General features: G+C 47.4%; 1 protein-coding gene across 6 annotated transcripts in view; it reads left to right on the forward strand.

Moving 5' to 3' along the window:
* The window catches only part of PHACTR1 (phosphatase and actin regulator 1), a 586,996-nt gene that overhangs the window by 299,708 nt on the left and 269,199 nt on the right, over nt 1-18,089 (forward strand). The gene's annotated exons all lie outside the window — the stretch shown is intronic.

The following is an 18,089-nucleotide window of genomic DNA, read 5'->3' on the forward strand; positions in this document are numbered from 1 at the left end:
GCGAATGGACCGTGGACGGTTGCCGGGGACGCCGGGCAGCGGCGGCCGAGAGCCGGAGCGGGCAGAGCCTCTGCAGATGTGGGCGCGCCGGGGCGGGGGCGGGGGCGGCGGCGCCGGGTCGCGAGCCCCCGGGCGGTCCTCGCAGCCGACTCCCGAGGGCTCCTCAAGGTCGCGGAAAAGTTTCAGGCAGCGGATTTCACGGGGAAGGCGTTCGCTGCCGGCGCGCCTGGAGCTCCTCTACTCGCTTGACGCACGCACCTGCTTGGGCAGGCAGATCTTCCTACCACCCAGGCAGGCTTCCTGGTTCCCTTAGGAAGAGCAGATGTTACTTGGGATCCCTCCCGTTCCTTGTGGGCCTCTGAGGTGCAGACTGTGGCCGGGCTAGTGCCTTTTGCTGCTAGCGCCATGAACCGTGGCTTTGATTAAACTGCGAGAGCGACTGTTGCAGGACGCGTGAGGCGTCCGGGAAGAAGGTGCAAGTGACAGGCGCGCTGCTCCTGTTGGCCTAGGGGAGAATATTGGCGTCTGAGAAGCACACACAGCCACGTGTGTTTGATTCCAATGGGCACGGCATAAGCTGAGCACACCCAGACTAGGGACTAAGAGGTGATACCAAGCCAGACCACTCCCAAGGAGTGCCAGCTGCAAGCCGAAACGCTTATTCGATGTCTAGCGCTCTGTTGAGGGCTTTCCCTCCCAAATGGGCGACTTCCACAAGCAGCTTATTTAAATAGCCAGCTCTAAATGTTGGTACCATAAGGAAACTTGCATGTCTACGCTTGGGTGACTGCATATGTAATTATGAACTGCATCACTGGTCAGCGCGTGGTGTCTGCTGTCAGTGGAGACAGCCATGTTTTTTAACCTACACATATTTCTTCTTTAAAAAAAAAAATTAATGCATTTGAAAGGTAGCGTTAGAGAGAGAGAGAGGGAGAGGGAGACAGAGAAAGAGAGAGATGGCAGCAAAGGCCAGAGCTGGGCCCGGCTGAAGATGGGAGAGTGGAGCTCTATTCGCATATCCCACGTGGGTGGCAGGGGCCCAAGCACTTGGGCCATCTTCTGCTGCTTTCCCAGGCACATTAGCAGGGAGCCGAGTGGGAAATGGAGCAGCCAGGACTGTCCATGAGGTAGCTTAACCTGCTGCACCATCACAACGGCCCCACTCATTTTCTCTTGAAATGTGTGTCATCTCTACAGTTTTTTTTTCTTTTTCTTTTTTATTTTTGACAGGCAGAGTGGACAGTGAGAGAGAGAGAGAGAAAGGTCTTCCTTTTTGCCGTTGGTTCACCCTCCAACTGCCGCTGTGGCTGGCGCGCTGCGGCCGGCGCACCACGCTGATCCGATGGCAGGAGCCAGGTGCTTACCCTGGTCTCCCATGGGGTGCAGGGCCCAAGGACCTGGGCCATCCTCCACTGCACTCCCTGGCCACAGCAGAGAGCTGGCCTGGAAGAGGGGCAGCCGGGACAGAATCTACAGTTTCTAATCTTCAGACTGTCCCAAGGTCCCAAGGAGCTCTGTATGGATGCATGTGCATGGATCACTTAGCAGTATTTTCCCTCGAAGGATTCTTACACAAAGGTACTTCAGAAAATGCACAGAAGATGAAATTGAAACAATTTTGTTCTGGTGCAAAAATTTTTGAAATACGTGCCTAATATGCATTTTCTACAAACTTTTTGAAAACCCCTTGTACAGGGGAGACGTTTGTAGTACTTAATTTTTGCCTAGCTCCACAGGGCTCTCCCTGCCTAGGAAATGTGGCGTGTACTCTTCAGCTGCCTGAAATACAGCAGGGTCAGTTTAACTTTTCTTCTTTTGTTGTTGAACCCTAATGCAACTACTGCCAAAGGAAAGGAAATTCAAATAAATTCCACTTTTTGTGGGGATTAACCTCCGTGATCATTTGTCCTCAGTGGAAGTTTTGTGAGATAAGTACTTTAGAAGCTGTTTGCAGTTGGAGTCATATTTTCTGTGTGCCAGCTGCTTTAAAGGAAGTCTGTGGTCCAGAGCACAGTGATGCAAACAGGTAAAGATGTTCTTTAAAAAAAAATTTTTTTTTTGACAGGCAGAGTGGACAGTGAGAGAGAGACAGGGAGAAAGGTCTTCCTTTGCCATTGGTTTACCCTCCAATGGCTGCTGCGGCCAGCGCACTGTGCTGATCCGAAGCCAGGAGCCAGGTGCTTCTCCTGGTCTCCCATGCAGGTGCAGGGCCCAAGAACCTGGGCCATCCTCCATTGCACTCCCGGGCCATAGCAGAGAGCTGGCCTGGAAGAGGGGCAACCGGGACAGAATCCGGCGCCCTGACTGGGACTAGAACCCAGTGTGCCGGTGCCGCAGGTGGAAGATTAGCCTAGTGAGCCACAGCGCTGGCCTAAAAAAATTTTTTTTTAATTTGAGACGCAGAGACAGAGAGCAAAATATCCCATCTGCTGATGCACTTCCCAGATGTCTGCAATAGCCACAGTTGGGCCAGGTCAGAGCCAGAGGCCAAGAACTCAATGTGGGACCCAAGTTCTTAAACTATCACCTGCTGCCTCCCGGGTACACATTAACAAGAAGCTGGAATCCGGTGGAGCAGGAGGTAAAACCCAGGCACTCCCATGTAGGATGTGGCATCTCAGCTGCTACACCAGTGCTCACCCTGGAAGTGTGTCCTATGGCAGCACACATCTGTGTCGTGTCCAGGACCACAGATCTGTCCAGTTCCTTTTTCAGTACATCGGAAGTCATTTAGCATCAACCGTGGAAAATTATGATCATTGGGAAAGCCCTACTTGAAATTTTATGCAAGTATTGGACACCGAGTTTCTCACATACTTGTCTTCATCTAACACAAGGCAATTATTTAAAACATATTTTCACAATTTTCCATGAAAGAACATCTATTCCTAAAAATATTCCACTGTTATAGAATAAGCTTTAAAAGAAAAAAGAATCCTGGCTAGTGGAGCAGTAATAAATGGTGAAATTACATTTTAGCAATTATCTTTTAGCTTGATTTTTTTTGTTAAAGTTCTTGGTTCTGTTAATTACTATTCAGGATGCCTTACTGACCTTTATTTTTAATTATTTATTTGAAGGGCAGAGTGACGGAGAGGGAGGGAGAGAGAGAAGTCTTCCTTCTTCTAGCTCACTCCCCAAATGCCTGCAACAGCCAGGGCTAGGCTAGGCTGAAACCAGGAGCCAGGAACTCTTAAACAGGTCTCCCATATGGGGAGCAGGAACCAAAGCATATCCAGTACTTTGGCCAATACCTATTGCCTGCAAGTTGTGTTAATAGAAAATGGATCAGAAGTATAGAGTAACTGGACTGGAACCAGAACTCTAATACGGGAGGTGAGCATCCCAAGTGGTGGCTTAACCCGCTGCACCACAGCACCCGCTGTGGCCTTACTTTAGGTAACTCTGTTTTGAAAAGAACTCCAGAATACAATTCACCATTTATTAATGGCCAAGATAGCTTGTGTTTCCTTCTAGCTTTTCTGCTCTGGTTCAATACTGAAGCCATTTTCAGACATGGAAACAAGTTTATATAACGCTTCAGTACTGAAGGCCACGGAGCAAACAGAGGATAAAATAAAATTCAAATCCTTCACAACGGTGCCCTGCTCTGTGTCACTAAGCTGACTTTTTTTTTATGGCATCTATCCCTGTCACCTACACTGACTGCTGAGAATTAGGAATTGTGGTGTGTGTTCGTATTTCTCTGTGTGTATGTGTTGTACAAGGGTATCGTTAAAAGTTCGTGGAAGGGGCCAGGCCAGTTTTATGGCACATCAAGTCAAGCTGCTACTTGAGAGGCTTGTATCCCATATCAGAGTGCAGGTTTGATTCCTGGCTACTGGGTAATTTTGGTCAAACTTCCTGCTGATGCACCTGGGGATGCAATGGAAGATGGCCCAAGTACCTAGGTTCCTGCCATCCACATAGGAGAACTGGTTGGAGTTCAGGTTCCTGGCTTTGGCCTAGCCCAGCCCCAGCCATTGCAGCCATTTGGGGAGTGAACCAGTGGAGGAAGATTTCTCTCCTGCTTGCTTTCTGTAACTCTGCCTTTCAAATATTTTTGAGTTCATTGAAAAATGAAATTAAATGATTATTTTGATATAAAAATTCTGAATCCATGTATAGTTTTCTCATAATATGATTTTCCATGACATTTTTAAGACTCTGTATGCAAGAATTTTCTAAATGTCTAAACTTATCTTTTAATTACATTTATCCGTGTACCTTAGTATGCATATGTTGTCTTAATAAGCTAGGTTTGTTAAGGACAAGAGTTAAAGGGAACTGTAGAATTTCCTGGTACATTTAATTTTTCCCCCCACATTTACCATTTGATAGAGAGGCTGACCAGTAGGAATGATGGGAAAGAAATTTACCGCTCAATAGATGAGAGTTATGGACATATCAAACTGTAAGAGAGCTGAGTCATCACAGAACTGACATTGGACGTCAGCGGGAGAAGATGATTTAATTGACAAGTAGGGGCGAGTGTTTGGTGGGGACCCTGCCTGGGACACGTGCATCCCATGTCAGTGAGCCTGGGCTCACGTCCAGACTTTGAGTCCAGCTTCCTGCTAACGCACACCCTGGGTGGCGGCAGATGACAGCTTGAGTACTTGTGCCCCTGACACCCATGGGAGACCCAGAATGAGTTCCTGGCTCCTGGCTTGGACCTGGCCTGGACATTTGGGGAATGAGCCAGCAGATGGAAGATCTCTTGTTGTCTGTGTCTCTGTCTCTGTCTCTCTCTCCCAAAAGAAGAAGAAAAAAAACATTTACAAATGGTTAAAAATCAAGTTTAGGGAGAAATCTGTTCTGGAAAGCAACATATCTGTATATAATTTCATACACATTTTCTATTCTTATTTGAATTCCTTTCAGGTCTACTAAAGTAAAACTTTAGGAACTATAGCATCCTTAAGAAGTAATTTCAATAGAAATAAAGCATCTTTAACAATTTTTAGAATGATTTTGAAACTTCTCAGCCTTCTCTGTAATGACATTTAAAAAGTAATAAAATGGGAGATCCAGCCACAAGGCATGTTGATCACATCTGCTAGTTGTGCCTTTCCGATGTGATTTATCAGTATTTTAAGATTGTCTTCATTTCACTAAACATAATTTCAACTCACATTCACATGCACCTTAACTAATCCATTGACAGGCTAGATGCATTTCTGAGTTGTATTTAGGAATTAGAAACACCGACCATGTTTTCTAATGGTTTCCAACCTTGAGGTTGACAATTTGTCATAACACTTATATTATGCTGGCTGTAGGGTTCATCCAGAAAGACAGATGCCTCATGAGTTTCTTTGGGTCACATCCCCTGCTCTGCAGACAGAAGATTGAGGGGCATCAAGAGGCAGGAGATCCTCTAAGGTCAAACCACCATTTGGTGTCAGGGCTGCTAATAGAACTTGTCCTTGAACCGGGGAAGCAATTTCCCATAGTGATCAGGAGCTGGATCCTGGAACTTCCCTGCCTGCGTTCAAATAAGGGCTCCTCTCCCTGGTAGCTGGGTGGCCTTAGGATATTGCAATATTATTTACTGCCTAGAGTTGTGAAGATTAAATGAGATAATTGGTACAAAGCACTTAGCGTGGTGCCTGGCAGGAGAAGTGCTTGAGAAAGATTAGCTGCGATTACTATCATCTGTGTGGTTACCGCCAACTCCAATTTTGCCTAGGGTTTTTCCTCCTGCTATGGCGCACTGCTTTGCTGCTTCTGTAATTAAACCCCTTGGGTCTGGTCCAGGATGAAAGCATCCACTTCTCCATATTTCACAGTTAAAACATATATTGCTAATAAGGCAAGTGAACTAAGGGAGAGACTGAGGGAAAATGCAGTGTCTTCAACACTGCACATGTTGTCAAGAGAAATTTTGTTTTTTGCTTTAACATTTAAATAAACCTGACCCATATGTTCTAGGTAAAAGGACTGATACAGGGGCCAGCATTGTGGCACAGCAGGTTGAGCTATGACACCTGTGACACTGGCCACCCATATGAATGCAAGTTAGAGCCCCAGGTGTTCTGTTTCTGATCCCCACTCCCTGCTAATGCACTTGAGAAAGCAATGGAAGATGGCCCAAGTAGTTGAGTCCCTGCCACCAAGGTGGGAGACCAGGATGGAGTCCTGGGCTCCTGACTTCCGCCTGGCCCAGCTCTGGCTGTTGCAGGCATTTGGAGAGAAAAACCAAATGGAATGGATGGAAGATTTCTCTCTCTCCCTTGCTCTCTGTCACTCTGCTTTTCAAATGAATTGTTTTTACAAATCAGTACGATAGTAGAGATAGTAAAGGGAGATAAAAATATATGCACATACATTTTAAAAGTATCTGACAAAGAGTTGCTTTTTTGGAGGCAGAGAGTGGTGGGTCCTACTTTGATCAAGAGGAAGGTCCAAGAAAGCCCCGTACAGTCTATAAGAGTTCTGTTTACATCCACTGAGCATCACATATGGCACAGGGGTTTTCAAGCAGAGGTGTGTGATCAAGTTACCTTTTTAAAAATAAAGATGATGAAAAACTGTACACATCTATAAAAGTAGGCAGAATAAATAATGAAGCCCCGTAGACTTGTCATCCAGGTTCTCATTCCTGTGCGAGTGTGGCGCAGACTTGAGTGTTTATGACGGTGTTGCTGGTGGTACCTGGACAGGGACCCAGCTCCTCTGGCCACTCAGAGCTTGATAAAGGCTGTTCAGTGACTTTGAGCATTGAAATCCTATGATTCTGGGCCAGCGCCGCGGCTCAATAGGTTAATCCTCCGCCTTGCGGCGCCGGCACACCAGGTTCTAGTCCTGGTCGGGGCACCGGATTCTGTCCCGGTTGCCCCTCTTTCAGGCCAGCTCTCTGCTGTGGCCAGGGAGTGCAGTGGAGGATGGCCCAAGTACTTGGGCCCTGCCCCCTATGGGAGACCAGGAGAAGCACCTGGCTCCTGCCTTCAGATCAGCGCGGTGCACCGGCCACAGTGCGCCAGCCACGGCGGCCATTGGAGGGTGAACCAACAGCAAAGGAAGACCTTTCTGTCTGTCTGTCTTTCTCTCACTGTCCACTTGGCCTGTCAAAAAAAAAAAAAAAAAAAAGAAATCCTGTGATTCTGTTACAGACTCTGTGTTCAGTACACTTTCAAGCACTAGCAACTCACAAACAATTCATCATGTTTTTAGCATAACTTTGAACTTACGTATAATTTTACTAGTGATTTCCCCTTCTCTAGTACCTTTCTGGCACTTAACATACATCTGTGCACATTCTCTTAGTTTAGGAAGAGAAATGCTAGAAATATTTGTAAACTCTATAGCTTAAAACAGCTCCATATGTTTAAAGGACCCAAGATTATCGCTTCTTGGCCTTTTGGCTAAGGTCAAGTGTAAAGGACCCAGAATAAAATTAAAAAAGATTGATAGATAAAATATATACAAAACATAAAACTTTATTTGCTGGAGGGATCAATACTTATTTGCTGGCCCCAGATATCCATTTCTATAATTTTCTGACTAATACAAACAACCAGAACATTTTGGACTTGATGAGGTGTTTGGGTTTTCAAGAAGTTTCTAGAAGGGCAGGAGGCATGTCAAGCATGCTCAGAGTCGCCACTGGAGATGTAAGGTATTACATGCTACCTGTACCAGGTGTGCAGGTGTGATGAGAGCAAGGCAACAAATGGGAGCCTATTGAAGGGCAGATAGCCAGGGCCAAGAGAAGAGGCTCTAAGGTAGAAAAGGAAAGTCCTGGAAGATGCACATTGCAATGCTCTAAGTAAGAACACCAGGAACCAAGCAAGACCAGTTGTTGGTTGGAAAAGAAGAAATGAGTCGTAGAGATTCCCAGCCCAGGGGGAGAATCAGCTGAAATGTCAGCAGTAGACCACGTGGGAGAAGTAATGCAATGGTGGTTTTTAGAGTTGTACCATCTCTACACTCCTGGCTGGGGTAAGGCTAGGACACAGGTCTTTGTTATTCATGTACCAAGCATTGGTGCCCACCAAGGACTTGATGTGCGAGTGAAGGGGTGGTTCCCTCCTGCAGGGAGCTCCCAGTCCCACACGGGGCATTGTTCCTAGAGGTAGGCTCAGGATGCCCTGGGCACGCAGGTGGGGAGCCCGTCTCCTCCTACGGGAGAGGCCAGCTGGGTCCTATTTGAGGAGGTGACGCCAGAGCCAGTTTATGTCAGGTGAATGGGACAGGACTGGTAGTGATGCCTGAGGGGGAGTCAGTTGGGGGCAGGATAAAGATCAAGTGCAGAGAAAGATGACCCTGTGGTGTCAGCAAGTGTAGACTCTTTATGGCCAGGGTCTTTCTCTTCTCTTCACTACTACAGTGCCAGTGCCTGTATGGTGCACAGGTATTAGGCACCTAAAAAATGTGTAGACTACGTGAATATATGTGTTAATTTGTTAACTACTGATGTAGTAGATAACTGTGTACCCACTCACTAAAATGACTAAGGACAGTGGTTTGATAGGACTGGGCTAACATATGGAAGCTAGGAGACTTGGTTATCCATCATACAATCCATTGAAGGACATCCCCATTACACACCCAAAGAAGCCCTGTTTGCCCAGCCTGTCCATCCATTCCTTTTGTTCACTGTCCACCGTCCACCCCCAGTTCCAGGCAACCACTAAATCTGTGTCTATGGATGTCGCTATTCTGGACATTTCATATAATGGACTCGTGCAGTACATGACCCTTGTCCCTGGCTTTTTTCACTGAGTGTACTGTTTTCAGGGTTCATCAATTCTGTAGCAGGCATCAGAGCTTCGCTTCTTTTATTGGTTGGATCCGATTCCATTGTGTGGATACACCACCTTCTCCGTTCATCAGTTGATGAGCACCTGACTTGTTTCTCTCTTTGGTTACCGTGGCTGTGCCACGATGAACATTTCATGTGCAGGCGTTGGAGCGCACATGTTTCATTTCTCTAGGGTATGTATCTAGGAGTAGAATTGCTAGATAATATGGTAATTCTACATCAAGGCATTTGAGGAGCTACCATCAGAGATAGATAATACCATCAGAGACTCTTCCTAAGGGGAGGCCCCATTTTACATTCCTGCCCACAGCAAATGTACAAAAATCCAATTTTTCTACATGGTTTCCGACAACTACTCTCTGTGCTTGGGATTGCAGTCACTGCAGAGGGCTTTTTAGCAATAAAGTGAGAGCGTTCTTGGTTTGTAGTCAAGACAAGACTTGATTGAGTTCATTTAAGAAACCCAGTACATTTAGAAAATGTACTTAGACACCTTACATTTTACACTTCACATACCTTGTTTCCTTGCAATCATTAGAACAAGATGCTGAGGCTGGAATTAGAATCGTGACCCTTTTGGGGAAGAGGGCTCAGAGAGAGAGGCTGCCTGTCCCGTGTCCCCTGCCGATGCTGCTGTAGCTGTGCCGTGCCTCTGGCCCCAGGTCCAGCTTCCTCGAAGGGCTGTACTTCACTGAACTTCCAGGATGGGACTTGGAAGTGATTTTGGCTAATGAATTTTAACTTTTTAAAGTGATCAATTAAATGTAAAAGTGAGTTGTTCGGAGAAATTTGGTCAAAAACGAACCAACTCCCAAGCAAACTGTGAATCCATTATCAAAGGAAATTAGAAATTGCATAACACAGAGGGTGTTTGGTGAGAATTAGGAGGCCCACTGACCACGGCTGCCCTCTGCCCACTGTTGAGGCATCTTTGTCCTGAGTTTCTTTTACATGTAAAAAGAATTTACTTCCTTCTACCCAAGGTGCCTAAAACCGATCTTAATTAGGGTTTGTGAGGCTGCTTCCTCCTATTTGCAGGTGGAACATGTTTTTATAATTTCACATGGTTAAAGAAAAAAAAATCAAAGACAAATATTTCGTGACACAAGATACTTTGGAATGTACTTTAAAAAAACTGGAATGCAAAGATGTCTATTTTGGTGTAAAAGTTTTGGCTCTATGCATCGTTTTCCCATGAACTTTCTGAATTCAAGCATCAGTGTCCATCCATACAGTTTTGTTGGAACGCAGCCAAGCGTGGTTGCTTCCTGGCATTGGTAGCGGCTTGCGGGTTGCGGTGGAAGAGCCGGCTTGTTGCAGCAGGGGACCTGCAAAGCCTGAAACGTTTGCTCTCTGATTCCCGGCTCCATCAACGTTCCTGGAATTAGCGAGCGAACAACACTCCTCCCTGTCGTAGCACCGTATCTCATCTTGGAATTGGGAACGGTCCTATAGATTACCTCGTATCCACTCAATATCTGTATCAGTCACCCGAATTGCAGCTTTGGCCTTTGGAAGAGGCTATTTGATATGTCCCTAGTGTACAGAGAGGGACAGGTGTAAAATGAAAATCGACCTGAAAAAAAGAATTCATCTACATTCAGTTTGTGGCATTATCTTTTTTTTTTTTTTTTTTTGGGACAGGCAGAGTGGGCAGTGAGAGAGAGAGACAGAGAGAAAGGTCTTCCTTTTCCGTTGATTCACCCTCCAATGGCCGCTGCGGCCAGCGCATCGCGCCAATCCGAAGCCAGGAGCCAGGTGCTTCTCCTGGTCTCCTATGCGGGTGCAGGGCCCAAGCACTTGGGCCATCCTCCACTGCACTCCCGGGCCACAGCAGAGAGCTGGACAGGAAGAGGAGCAGAATCCGGCGCCCTGACCGGGACTAGAACCCTGGGTGCTGGCACCACAGGTGGAGGATTAGCCTAGCAAGCCGTGGCGCCGTGGCATTATCTTTTTACAGCCCCATTCCTGGCCTGACCTTTTTGGGAGCTTCAGGCTGCACGTGGCCCAAAGGGGGCTGACTTTTCTCATCCCCACCTAAGCGCTCACCATTGTGACTCTGTTATTGTTTTCGGTGTGAACTTTAGAACAATCGCCCTCTGCTATTTTGGCACTGGGAGCTTTGCCTCCACGGTAATTATTTTGCAACCCACAAAAGTAATTAGAAAATCAAATAATTCTCTTCTAAACAAGCTGCTCTTGGGGGAAAATAAGTGAGGGCTGTGACACTCTGCTTCCCTTGCCCCACCCTCCTCCAGTTCTGATGTTATTTCAAGCACAACAGCCGTCGGTAATGAAGCATCGGAGACTTTCCCTGCACCTGCCTCCAAACAGGAGTCCTGCTCCAGGCTGAGGAGCAGAGAGAGAGAGAAGCAAGCAAAACCAAGTGGGATTCTGGCCATGGGAAAAGGAAGAAGTGAAGAGCAAGACTCCCAGGCTCAGTCACTGGTGGCCTTGAGTTAGGGAGAGATGCATTGTAGCGAGGGCCCCCATTTCTGAAGGTACCCTCAACTGGAGCTGGTATCAGCACTTCCTGGCACAAGTCGAGGCCACAGTCTACACACTTAGCAACCAGCACTGTCTGACAGGCTGGGTAGAAAGCAGAATTAGGCTTTTCCTTGTGGGACTTAAAGTCTGCAGACGGGCTAGTGCTTGTGTGACGTAGGCTGGGGTGGCCGATCTGTGGCTGTTTGGAAACTGTCAGTTCTCATAAGCCAGGCACCTGCACGTGCTGACAGGATGTGTGGGGAAGCAGCTCTTGGCACAGGAGTTGCCACGGGGCTGCTAACATTCAGCAATGGCCCTCGGTACCTTTTAGTAATGGCCAGTCCCTTCCCAGCCCACCCAAGTCACATAAGCCACCCAGGACAGGAGCCTGCCATCCCCTCCCTCCCCGTGAACACACACTGAAGCCTTTTTCCTGCCTGCCTGCAGCCCTGGGATGGAGAGTGAGTTCCAGTTTTCTCCTAGCCGTGATAGGAATTATTCCTGCACCGTGAAGCAGCCTATGGCCGGGCAACTACCACCCAAGTAAAACTGAGCATAGCAGGAGAGGTTTGCATGGCCACAGTGGGAAGGGAAGAGCCCTGGGAGTCCACAGGAGGGGCCACGGGAGCCCTCCCACCCTCGTCCTGGGCCTTTGAGTTTGAGTCCATGAACAGAGGTGCGTAGTCCTTGTGGGAAGACCACAGACAAAACTCGCAATACCTGGTAACCGTGGGAGCCACTGAGCTGCCTGCCTTGGTTAATGTTTTAGGGTTTTCTAGAAGGCAAAAAAGGGAAACATTTATAAAAAGGAGTATCTACTTTCAAGAAATAGAAGTAAAGACAAGAAACATATAATAAAAGAGAAGACGTACTCTTTGGGAAAAGAAAAGCTTTTCTAGAATCTTTGAAGACTCTGGCATATAAAGCAGATAAAGGGACACTGCTGTGGTTGAGACCAGGCTGGGGGTCCTGCCCTGACCTAGTGCTACAGAGTTCTAGAGCTTTCTGAACACACTCAAAGTTGTTCTCTGCTCTACCCCATTGACATGGAGTATGGAGTGACTACTGGATTTCTAGAATATAATGTCACCTCATGACGTGGGATATTGGACTTCAAGTCTTAATTATTTTAAAAGATTTATTTGTTGAAAGGTAGAATCACAGAGGCAGAAGGCAAGACAAACACAGAGATCTTCCATCTGCTGGTTCACTCCCCCAGATGGCCACCACAGTGAGGCCTGGTTCAGGCTGAAGCCAGGAGACTAGAGCTTCTTCTGAGTCTCCCATGAGCCATGACAGGGGCCCAAGGACTTAGACTATCTTGGGCGGCCTTCCCAGGCACATTAACAGGGAGCTGGATCAGAAGTGGAGCTGCCAGGTCTTAGACTGGTGCCATATGGGATGCTGGTGTTGAAGGCGGCAGCTTGGCCATTGTGCCATAACACTGCCCCCTCTGTGGGAATGATGAAACATCTAAAAGAAAAGCTTATAAGTAAGGTGTAACCAAGTAAAGTCCTTGTTATTGTGTGTGTGTGTATGGTGCATCTTAGGGTTGAGTAGGTTTTAGGAAAATGTATATATTGGCTATAGAATTCTATCACACATAAGTGGTTAGGAGCAAAACATTTTGTGTTTCAAATTATTCCAAGAGGAGTGTTTCATTTCAAGCCAACATTAATAATCACCCATTTTTAAAAGGCAACTGCTTAGAATAAAGTTGGATCGGGGCTGGCACTGTGGCCACAGCAGGTTAACGCCCTGGCCTGAAGTGCCGGCATCCCATATGGATGCTGGTTTGAGACCTGGTTGCTCCACTTCTGGTCCAGCTCTCTGCTATGGCCTGGGAAAGCAGTGGAAGGTGGTCCAAGTCCTTGGGCCCCTGCACCTGTGTGGAGGACCATGAGGAAGCTCCTGGCTCTTTCCTTTGGATCGGCGCAGCTCTGGCCATTGCGGCCAGTTGGGGAGTGAACCAGTGGATGGAAGACCTCTCTCTCTCTCTCTCTCTCTCTCTCTCTCTCTCTGTAACTCTGACTTTCAAATAAGTAAATCTTTATTTTTTTTTTTAAAGGTAAGAACTAACTCCTGTCATCTTGTCAATTATAAAGAAAAGAATAAAGTTGGATCGAGTGTCCCTTTGGTGATTTTTCTAGAATTCGTTCTGGACTTAAAAATGAATGCTGAGGACCAGTGTTGGGGAATGACATTCCGCATTGAAGCCATGCGTGTAATGGATGGGTCAGTGTGCATGATGAGCTCCCCGTACATAATTAACCATCAGCGAAATGGTACAAACTGACTTGGAAAATATCATAGCCTACATCTCGGTGAGATTTAACTGGCAGGATTTCCACCATGATTTTAGAAAACAAACACAGCTTATTTTTATTGCATAATCCGAAGAGTGCAATTCCTGGCAGTGTTTACCCAAGAGAAGGAATTAGCAGCCTCTGGGGGAGGCTTAGGAACACGGGGCACCCCTGGGACTGCAGATCCCGCTTGGGTTCCAAGAGCCTCTGTACCAGCTCAGACCAGGCATCCAATCTCCCTGCCCCTGTTTTCCTTCTTGCAAAAGGGGGTGAGGGGCTGGGAGGTGCAGGCTGGTTTCCAGAGCATCTTCAGAATAGGCAGGATGCATCTGCAGAATTTTCACAAGGAAACATCCCAGGGGAAGCCGAGTGCTTTTGTATCCATGGGGCTGGCTCGCAGGGTGGCTGGGGGAAGAAGGAGAGCACTTTGTGTTCTCTTGTGTTTTCCTTCCCCTTCATGGTGAGGGTTGGGCGCCTGGAGGACCCACAGACTGGATGACTCACGCAGGGCTGGGAGACGGTGGTGTCTCTGTCTCAAGGTGACACCACGGAGGGGTCCGCTGAGCCACAGGAACAGATGGCAGCATTGTTGCTGCCCCACTGCTCCTGGCTGTGACTGTCCTCGCGCCATCCCTGGCTGAACCCTTTACAGGCTTTGCAGCCGCAGAGCTACGGCCAAACCCCACAAAGCAATTTCTTGAAAGCTGTTGTAAATTCTGATGCACCTTGCTTACAGCTGGCCCCCTGCCTAAAAGACAAAGGCTGCACACTGTCCAACAGGGGTAGCCAGGCAGAAGGCTCCTAGGATGTGTAGGTCCTCTTCAGAATCCACAGTCTGCTCACCAGCTACCTCTACAGAGATCATAGCATTTGTAAAAGAGCAACTGGGCTTGTGACTGTAGGGATAAAAGATACTGGAGAGGATCAAGGAGTAGTCAGGAGGTGGGCGGGTGAATCTGTGTGTGTACCTTGTCCTGTGCTCCTATACAAGTTCTCTTCGTCTCCTGATGAACACTCAGGCTCACTATTCATGAGGGCACTTTTTTTTCCTCTGACAGAGGTTTCAGTTACCCTTTCTGCTTATGGGGAAATAATAATTTTCTGCTTGTGGTATAAATATATGATGATCCGTACAGCTATCTCAGGTCCATGGTAGTAAGGCGGGAAAGACAGGTTATTCCATTTGTCTCTGTGACATCAAAAAACTCAATGGGATTAAAAGGTATTTGGGTACAAAAAAATGCATGCATGCCTACAAAGCATTTTCACATAGTTCATGGAATATGCACGTTATGAAAACTGTGCATGGATTTCAAAAAAAATTTTGCATCCAAATTAACTTGTTTTTTGAATGTCTGTTTTCCACAAGATTTTTCAAGTGCCCTCATGTGGTCTGGCTGGGTTCTAGGGTCTGTGCCATGAACTCAGTGCAGCAGCAGGAGTGCTCCCCACCCCTACCCCCTCCGCCGCAAGACTTGGAAGCCAAGTGGGGTTGAATTGTGCCGCTTGGCTATTTGTTGTCCCTGAACTCTGAATACATGGCGAGAACCTGTGTCGTTCAAGTTCTACAGTTGAATCCTGAAGGTTTTGTCCACTTAATGAGATGTTTTCTGAAATGTATTTCCCCCAACGCTTGCTCCACACCACCAGTAATAGGTGTGAACAACCTCAGAATCAAACTTAGCATGGGAAGCAGAGTTCAGCACGGTAAAACAGATGGTTTCTGCCTCAGAGCCCTGGGTCCACCTGCGTGCCTTGTCCATCTCCAGGACAGGTGCATATGCGCCTGTATGCAGATTTATTTTTATCAGACACCCTTCTTGTTTGGTTGGCTTGGGGGCATTTTTGGAAGGGGATCACAGATAACTGGTGCCCTGCAGAAAATCCCTGTGCTGCATCAGAATCCTCCAGTCAAAAGCACAGTGCTTTATTGATTGTGTTCCTGCTTGCAAGAGAGCACCAGACGCACAGAACAGCAAGATTCCTTTTTGGACTTTGTTTTCTTACCGGAAGCAATTAGTTTTGAACTATAATGCAGTAACTGAGAAGAAATGCTCTCGTTTTTGCCAAACATATTAATTCAGGGAGTTGGCATTAACAGCCATGAGGATACCTCAACACATCACGGAAAATGGAATTAAAATAGAAGTTTGCATGCAAAAACGTGAAATCAAGGCACTTTTTTTTTCTTGTAATTATTGTCCCGTGAACTTTTTGAAGAGCGCTCGTTTGCTTGGATTTCAAAAATTTTTCATCCAAAGAGACTTATCTTTTAATCTTTTTTTTTTTTTTTTGACAGAGTGGATAGCGAGAGACAGAGAGAAAGGTCTTCCTTTTTGCCGTTGGTTCACCCTCCAATGGCCCCTGCGGCTGACGCATCTCGCTGATCCGAAGCCAGGAGCCAGGTGCTTCTCCTGGTCTCCCATGGGGTGCAGGGCCCAAGCACTTGGGCCATCCTCCACTGCCTTCCGGGGCCATAGCAGAGAGCTGGCCTGGAAGAGGGGTAACCGGGATAAAATCCGGTGCCCCAACCGGGACTAGAACCCGGTGTGCCAGCACTGCAAGGCGGAGGATTAGCCTGTTAAGCCACGGTGCCGGCCGAGACTTATCTTTTAATTGCATTCTACCTTTTTGTTTCAGTCAGTCTGAGAATCAGGTCCTTCCTCTTTTCCATAGTCACGCGCTAGGACAGAGCCATATGGCTGAGCTGGGGTTCCCAGAGAGAGTGTGATCTCAATGCATGGAACATTTGGGGTCAGGATTTCTCAGCCCCAGAATGACTGACATCTTATACCAAATGATTTCTTTCTTATCAGCAGGGGGAGGCCTCCTGCACACTGTAGGTGTCCAGTGGCACCTGTGACCTCTGCTCATCAGATACTGACAGTATCCCACCTCCCGGTTAAGACAAAGGCTATCTCCCAACGTTGCCAAATGTCCCCTGAAAGACAGGACGGCCCATGGGTTGAGGATCACTGATGAAATGCCACGGGGTTAGTGCCAACCACAAGTATGCTCAGTGAAGCGAGATCCGTGTGGATTAACGTCAGTATGGAAAGGGCTGATCTGGGCTAAAAGAACTCAGGAAGGAAGAAATCCCAAGTGCAGGGAATGATATGAACGTGGTCCAAGGAGGGGGAAGGGAGGCGTAGTGGACTGGTTCTTGGGTAATTACGGTAGTAACATCTCTCTCCTCTTACTATGTATCAACCCTGGCCAGTTATGGGAGTTACCCATTTAATCCTCCCAAGAGAGGTATATTTATTTCAGCTTGGTAGAGAAGGAAACTGTGCCTTGGATGGGTTTAAACAGTGTGCCTGGGTCTCACTGGTAATCCGTGTTAGGGTTAGGATTTGAAACTGCTCTCTCTCAGTACAAGGCTGAGTTAGAATGGTGTGAATTAGTAACAACATCAGGTCATGGTGAGTGTCAGGACTTAAGGGTGTTCATAGGTAAAATAATGGCAGACCTAGAGCAGGGTGGGGAGGTGCGTTGGATTCACCAAGCCTCCTGCTTAGAGGTAGGCTGAGCAAGCTTTAGGCATCCAGCTGTGGAGGGTCCGGGCTTGGCCCAGGGGGAGTCGGAGAGGAAAGGGAGCCTCAGCAGGAGGTTGCCTCACACCAGGGATCAGAGCTCAGACTTAGAAGAATGGTGGTGCCCCCCACCCTACCCCAGGGGAAAGGGCTTGGAGGTGGTGGGAGACAGGCCGGATCTCAGACTGCGGGAGAAGGCCCTGGAGTGCAGTGTGTGTCTGGGCTCACCTGAAGTCACAAGTGGTGGCTCATTTTCATGTAATAGCACACTCATGTATCACAGCTCCTGTGAGCTGGCCACTGTCCTGCGGTGTCCACGAGTGAGCTCACAAGGGTCTCTGAGTATGAGCCCATTTTACAGATGAGGCAAGTGAGGTGTGAGAGGTTCAGTTACTTGCTCCAAATCGGACTGCAGGGCCATGCCCTAGGGCAGTCTTGGGAGCACTTTATTCATTTGTCTCCTGTTGGGGCAGGAAATCTCAGGCACTTAGTGGCTGTCTCATCTATGAGTTGAAGTGGCTAAGCTTGGAGATCTTTTTCTATTCTACAAATGATAAATTCATCTTGGTGAACAAACCAGAAAAGATTGATTGATTGATTTGAAAGGCAGAGTTACAGAGACAGAGAGAGATGGATCTACTGGCTTACTCCCCAGATGGCTGCAATAGGCAAGGCTGGGCCAGACCAAAGCCAAGAGCCAGAAGGGTCATCCAGATCCCCCATGTGGGTGCAGGGGCCCAAGCACTTGGGCCATCTTCTGCTGCTTTCCTAGGTGCCTTAGCAGGGAGCTGGATCAGAAGTGGAGCAGTCAGGACCTGAACAGGTGCCCATATGGGATGCCAGTGTCACAGATGGAAGCTTAACCCACTACACCACAACTCTGACCCCAATTCTGTTCTTTCCCTGAATATATTGGAGACTTTTTCTTTCAAAGTATGGGTTGTCCCTTATCTTCCTTCCTTCCTAAGGCCTGGGCTGAATTGGAAAAAGACA

Source organism: Lepus europaeus, chromosome 3, assembly GCF_033115175.1.
Source record: "Lepus europaeus isolate LE1 chromosome 3, mLepTim1.pri, whole genome shotgun sequence".
NCBI classification, from domain to species: Eukaryota; Metazoa; Chordata; class Mammalia; order Lagomorpha; family Leporidae; genus Lepus; species Lepus europaeus.